We start from the raw sequence: 7,796 nt of genomic DNA on the forward strand, positions 1-7,796 counted from the left end.
TCTTTGGAGCATGCCCGCCCCCAGGAGGGCCAATCCAAGAAGAAGAACGACAGAAAAAAAAGATAAACCGACAAACCCCTTGTTGTGATGGGGATGCTTGCACTCGCTTGCTTAGATGGAGCTCCACTCGCTGATTCGGTTGCGGTTGCTGTGGTCGACTCGCTGGTCCGTTCCGCAAGTGGCAACGCACGCACTACGTAAGGATGAGTTTTCTTAATCAAAATTTGTAATCAGCGAAAATGGCTTTCCCTCCCTTCCTACCGCCTTTTCCATCTCGTCCCGTATTACTCTCGCAATATACAACCGCAAGTTGTCGCTCTTGTGTGAGGATTGTGTTTATTTTTTATGCTTTTTTCTCCCTTTGCCGTTGTTGTCCAATAATATTCCAGCATCTGAACGACGTCGACCGGGGGGAGCTTTATGTATACACCCATACACCGTCGAAGTGGAACTCGCAATGGGGGACGAATGGGGGGACAGCAGCAGCGGCAGCAGCAGCAGCAGCAGAACGGCCATTGCGACGTCGTGGAGCCCCCGTGGAAACGATAAAAACCGAACAAAACAGGAACATAATATCTTTTTAGCTCGTTCCCCGGCTGTGAAGCAAGTGTACGACGACCGAATCGCGCCGCAAAGCGATTGTTTGGCCTCAGTGGCAAGAAGATGTGGGGTGCCCTTTACAAGTCACCAGTCTGCTCTCTCTCTCTCTCTGTCTCTCTCTCTGTCTTCCGTGGCCACGAGCGCGGATGGTGCGAGGAACGGCCAAAGAGCGCGGTAGTACATATGTAAAGTTTGCTTTAACTGGCACCACACTCCTCGGACTCGAGACTCGGCACTCGCAGCTCCCTTGATAGAGTCCTGTGGCGAGAAGCACATAGACCGCGCACGGACCAGAAGCAGGAGCGCTTTACTTTCCAATACCACCGGATCCGATCCGATCCCGAGTGGTACAAGCAATGAGCATCGTGAGCTTTTGTCGTCAGCACGCAGGAAGGATGTTCTCCCCCCATCATCATCAGTAGCAGCAGCGCCTGGCGTGGGGGGTTTGTCGGTGGAAATGACATCCCCAAAAGAGTGCCAAAGAATAAGAGAGTGAGAGAGAGAGAAAAGCGGGGTGGGAGGACAATAAAACCAACCCAAAAAGGCGTATTGCGATTGTGCGCCAAATAAGCGGAATAAAAACGTCATGCCACCCAACGCACACACCACAAAGAGTGTCCGTGTGCCTCTGTGTATGTGTGCACAGCGGAACTGAAGGGAGCACATTGAAAGGACACCGACCGACCGACCGACCGACCGACCGAGGTTAGCACCATTGTCCCTGGAGCAACTTAGTGCTTGACGTTGTGGTCGTCCTCAGCGCCTGTCGTTGTGCTCCTCTTGAACAATCTATTACATTTGGCCCGTCTCGTTGCGGTTGGCAATTCCGGTAGTCGACTAACAAGCGAGGAACCGAGCACAGCGGCACACAACAAGTAGCGAGCGGAAAAATGAGCTCCTTACGCGAGGGCGGATCGAGAAGAAAAATCGATACACGCTGCTTGGTGGTGGCCACTGGATTCGTGCACCACCCCCCGGGGGGCGAGGAACGGACTCTCTGATCTGATGTATTACGACGGAAGCGAGCCATTGGCCGGGGGTGTGCAAAGTGCAGTTACAAGGCAACTCTATCTATCTATCTATCTCTTTATCTAGCAATCCCGTGGGGAACCGTGTCACATATCACCGTACCCGGGGTGGTTCATTGTTCGGCAAATTGTAGTTCCAGTTGTATAACAAAATGACCTCATGCTCTTCGCTTTTAAACGGCGAGGCACATACATTCCACCTTCGGAACATACGTTATGTTGTTCTGGACTTTTGCTTATATTAAATCTAAAACAAAGTCGGTTCTTAGCAAAACATTTTGTCACCTTTGTCAAGCATATTCTTGAACTTGTCCATTACCATTTGTTACCCCTTGTGCAGATTATAAGACTCTAGGACAATATATGTGTGGTAATTTCTATTGCTTTATTAACATTTTCGTTGTAAACCAAAGTCTACAAATTTATATCATAACCCTTTCGCTTCAGTTTACTTTCTTTTATTTTTTACTTTTTCCAAAACTACCAAAAAGACGATTATGTTTGAAACAATCAAGTAACGTAAGAACAACACGCGTATTGAACAATTTATTGTATTGTATGGAATAGTTTTCACCGGAAAATAATCAAATAATCATCTCTTCATTTCAATGGTGCATTTGAGTTCTTTAATCTAAAGCGCATCTTTCGAGGGCAATTTGTTGGCTTTATTGTCAAAAGTAATGGAGTAATGCTTCTAAGAAGCACTTAACAAATTAATAGTTGTTCAGAGAAAACTAGAGCAAGACATGATCCGGAGCAGACCAGGCATGGCATTTCATGGACCATTGATGAAATAATAAACGTTGTCTGGTCTAATGATACTATGGCGCCATTTTTTTAAGATGTTTTACTACTTCATATGTTTTGTCGTTTTGAAGTGTGATCAAATACCATTAAAACGCAATAAGTTACTAATTATAATATTAATTATGACATATTTTCCATTTTGCCGGGAAGTTGAAAAACCTTCTTTCATTTGAAAAAACAATCTACTGAATGTCATCGTTTGTTAGATTTAGTTTATGGTGAACATGTTATGATACACAAAAAAATGTGAAAGCTAGCTTCAAAGGTTTAGAAGCGGAGTTAAACACAAAGAAGTTTCAAGTTAACCAAAAAACTAAAAAGACGAGGATTTAAAAGGTGTCTTTCAGTACAAACCTCTGGAATGTGGTCAAACTATAGATTGAGAACTTTAACCAAAAATAATTGAATCATTTGACATAACTGATTAGAAAACGTCCTGAATGGGATAACCGACATGATAACCATTTTATTACCATGATAATACTTGACCGCATGTTACCAAAACAGTGAAAAACCTTTTCAGAAATAATCGAATAATAATTAAAACATCAACCGAAAGAATTGAAGAAGCGACTGATGGAAAACACTTTGAAGAAAAAGATTGTTACGAATTATTGCGGAATAAACGATTCAATTTTTGTAAAAAAATAGTGCGAACTCCCTGCGAATAAAGTAAGGTAATTAATCACATTTCTAACTCACGGATGATTGAAAGTCGTGATTTGAAGGTCATCTGCTTAACATGTTTATGGAGCCATTTTTAATGAATCTGTTGTTTAATAACTTTTAGTTACTAAGTGTTAGACTTAAAAAAGCCAAGTACCTTAATTTAGACTAAGTTTAGACTTACATTTCCATGAAAAATCAGTCAAAAAATTGATTTCTTGCGGGAGTAGATAAACTTATGCCAACTGGACCAAAACTGGGCAAGTTTGTATGCAAGTGATAACTCTATCAATAGACATTTTTCTAAAACTATGATACATTTTTCACAAATATGTTACACTGTGGACAAGGGGTTTTGTGTTGTTGTTTGATGGTGAAAGGTCAATACATTAACATGCTACCGAACTGAAAACTTCCATTAGTCCCCAAAAAAAGTAGCAACAGAACCGTGTCATCCTACCGAATGATGATGTACTTGAGGATGTTCTTGTGGGAACTGCACTGCAGCAAATTACACTAATCCAAACCAACTAAAGCTCTGCAATTGCTCTTGTTCACACTTACCACCCCCTTAGGCGAAACATCACCATCGAACAGCAGATGGAGAGTGAATTAATAACAGCACAAAGCGTGTCATGTTGCGTTATGTCGTCGTGCAGCTCGTGGATCTTTGGCACCCAAGACAGAGTCTTCACAGACCACCCAAGAGGCAGAGGCAGGAACTATCACTGATAGTAACCCCAAGACACCGTCCATGCTGTAGCTCGGTGCACGGAAGGAAGGAAGGAAGGAAGGAAGGTGGTGGCTAACCTCAATGTATGTTTTTGTTGTACATTCACATATTTAAATTGGCCCCTTCGTACACCGGGTGGTTGAGATTTTTGGACCGTTTTGCTGTCAGCTGGTCACCGCAACAAAATCCCATAAATCCCATCCATCCTGATGCATCCTCCGGATGTTCCGGATGGGCCTTCGCTCGCTAGTTGACGAACCGCAAACGATGGCCAATGCTGGGGTTGGGCAAGGGGTCGGGGTGTCGTTTACCATCACCACCACTGGTGTCTGGTCTGGTCCATAAACTAGTTTCGGGTGAAATTTGGAGAAACATGTTACAAGCAAACTTAAAACTCGTCCACCAACGACGTGACGCCTCCGTGGCCCTATGGTTACATTTTGCCAAACAACCGGCTCGGCTTCAGGCTTCCTTCGGCTTCCTTATCAACTGATAGGTTGGCGGATTGGGCTGGAAGGGTTAGCACAGGAAGAAATGTTAGCAATGTGTAGAACGCGTGGTGCCGAATTCCCCTCCCCACCAAAAACCAGCTCCTACATTTGCATGATCTATCTGCTCGTGGTGGGTGGTGCGGTGCCCAGCTGGTGGTGCGATCGTGTATCGTCCCGTAAGTCCCCATAGCCCAAGGTGGTGGTGCGGTCTGTTCATAAGAAGAAGAACATCCTTCAACAAATTATATGCTTCGCTTGTAGTTCAACCATTACCATAACAGCGAGCGAGCGAGAGAGTGAGAATCACAGAGAGCAACACCAAACCCCCCTCCGTATCCTGCCCCCACCGGGATGTGATAAATCGTTCTAGCATGCCGGCTTCACACAAAACACCCACACATACACGGAGTGTGTCCTCCAGTGTAAAATCATTTACAATCTTAGCAAGTGGTCGGATGCTCCACACCATGGCCATGTCAGGCAATTAAAAGTACCTTCAACATGCAAAAGCCCATTTTGCAAAACAATTAGATTTAGGATGCTTCGGTAAGGCGGTACGGTGTTTCGGGAAGGTGGGCCTCTCCCATACATAGTGAAGAAGAAGCACCAGCACCTCCGAGAACCGGAGGTGGATGCTGGTACTTGTCACCTTATAAGATGTTTCATTTGGGACCCCGGTGGCAGCAGGCCTTGCGCCGTTGCACAATGGAAGGTGAGTGGCACTGTCGGTGGTTAAATTACACGAAAATAATATTTTTTCGCATCAAAGCAATCAAGGTCAATCAGGGAGAGATTGAATTGTTGCGCTCTTTGTGGTATTGACCATCGACTATTCTTCTGGTCAAAGGCATGTCTTTGGAAATAGAGACCAAGTGCATTTCTCTCAAACAAGCGATGCCTGCCTGGTGTGTTGTCCCTGGGTGGAAGAGCAAGAGTATTTAGTATCTACACGACACAATTTGTCCGCCTGCAAAGGCTGTGGGCGGGAACCAGAAGGCTACTTTTGGTGCTACTACAAGCAGAAACACATTTACTCCTGGCGAAAGGTGCCGATGGTTCTCTAGTTGTGAAGCATGAAATAGCTTATTCCCGGTGTTACCGACGTGTGTGTTTTGGGGTTGGGTTCACCTCCGGCACCTTATGCCTTAACTGTGTGCCGGAACACAAATTGGAACAAAGGGGCTAAATGCAGCTTTCTAAGTAGCCAGTCTCGTGGTGAGCAGAAGGTGGAGGTTTTGTGTACCGACATCCTTTTGAATCCTGTACGGAACGGTTGGAGGGCGAAGCCCTTTTTGGAAGCAGACACTTGCTTGCCTGTCAGTGGGAACACGTGGTAGTAGGAGTTTTCTTGTTGCCGTACATGAGCGTCGTTAGGTTGCGCTTGACACACCTCTCTCTGCCAGAACCAGGAGTCTCCGGTACTGACACCGGTGCTGGATCCGTTTTTGGTTTACGAGCCGCGTTTGATAGTTATCGTCGGAGCATCGGGGACTTGACTGGATGCATGCGAAGGAAGCAGTTTCCAAATTGCTTTATAATGAAGTCGCCGAGATTATTCGTTGTTTCACACTATTATTCCCCCGAAACAGACAACGGTATTGTACTGTACTGTACCTTTCTCATGTACTCCAAAATAGCAGAAAGTGGCATTTGCAGATTGTGTTAGTGTCTGCAAAAAAAGCTTCCCTTACTCGTCGCTCGTGGAAGCGATAGTCACGTTCTACGGTAGCGCGTTTTGTGGTACTCCCAGCGGTTCCGTAGTTCCACCCAGTATCTACTTCCAGCCAAGGGCCGACCAGTGCAGTGCAGTGTAGTAGTGTCCCCAAAGTGAGGAACTTATTCAACGCAACACAAACCAAACGGTAGCTTGCGTGCGTGCGTCCTTGTGGCCTGAGAATGGGAAGGAAACACCATTTGATGATGGAACTAAAGTTTCAGTTCGTTACTCTTATCGTGTTTGGGATGATTTTCATTTATTAATTAATTAAAATTGATGCCACTTCTTCTGTTTGAACCGCACCCTTCTCACTGAACCATGCGCTATCGTTCAGGGCCTAGGGCCTAGGGGTTGGTTTATGATAGCTCGTTTTTTTTGTCCATCTTTTCACTCTTCTTTTTCCCTCGCTATCTGCACTGCACGAACGGAGCCCAGCGTCAGCTCGTCAGCAATAACTCATAAGCAAACTGTAAGCGGAAGAACACTCTGGCAACACCGGGCGGAAGTCAAACTGGTGGAAAACTGCATTTCCAAGCACCGTTTGCCTCGAAGCTGTCACCGTGATTTCATCTACGGTAAAGGTGTTCCACGCAACGGACGCCAACTTGCCCCTTGGTGCACCTTCCTCTGTTGCTCCCGGGACGTTTGTCTGGGACGATATCTGGCTTCCTTCCTCCACATCCCCGTCTGGGTTTGTGTTTGTATGGCTCAACATAACCGTATGTTAATTCAGTCCAATTGTTTTGCAAACAATTTTTATTCAAATTAAAAATATATCTATTTAAATACCCACCGTCATCGTCATCTTTCCTGCTATATCGGTGAAGCGAACGGAGAGATGACAGTTGGACAGTGGTTCCGTGCGGGGAGAAAACTTTTCTCGCCCGAGTATCTCTGCTCTTCATTCGACAGCGTGTGTATATGTGTGTATTTGAGCCTTTGTTTTACTTTTCTGTGGCAATGGTGCCCTGGCGGTACCGTTTTTCTTCCTCATTGCGATCTGCAGAGGACAGGGTTTGCTGGGTTCCGTCTGCTGCGGCTGAGCTGAGCTGCTTTCGGGAGCTAAATACATTCTATCAAACGCTCTTCTGAGGCAGGGCAATGGGCCAGGGCAGGGAAGGGTTTGCGCCACAACACAACAGTAGCGCGGGTCTTTGGCTTCCGTCGTTTCTACTTTTTTGGTTTTATTATTTATTCGTATCTCCAGTTTTGTTGCGGTTGGTTTGACTTGATTTGGCCATTTGGCCGTCGACTACGGTTGCTGTTACCATAATTTCCACATTTCCAAGGGCACCCCGCAAGCGCCGGCACACTCAATAGAAGAGTTTTAATTAATTTTATTTTGATGAAGCTGTCTCGTGACCCACCATGAGACACTGTAACGCAATTCTAAATATCATAATTATCTTCATCGTGTTGCTTGCAAATGTGACCCGTGCTGTGCTTGGAGCAGAAGCCCGCAGTAGATCCTTCATTTCGGGCCCAGGAGGACAAGCAGGGGGAGGTGTATCTTATCATCTCAACAGCGGGGATGATCAAAACTCGCTGTAATGACATTGCTCGGAATGCTCGCGGGAGACACGCAGCGTATTAAATAGTCAGTAGCAGCAGTAGCACCATTCGGTTCTATGGACTTCTACTTCCGCTCACACAGCTACTGGCGAAAGACTAAAAATTGGGGTTTGAGAGCATTGTGCTCACCGAAAAAGATTCACCGAAAAATGGCTTCAATACAGTTAGACGCTAATATATTT

The sequence above is a fragment of the Anopheles aquasalis genome, chromosome 3 (assembly GCF_943734665.1).
Source record: "Anopheles aquasalis chromosome 3, idAnoAquaMG_Q_19, whole genome shotgun sequence".
NCBI classification, from domain to species: domain Eukaryota; kingdom Metazoa; phylum Arthropoda; class Insecta; order Diptera; family Culicidae; genus Anopheles; species Anopheles aquasalis.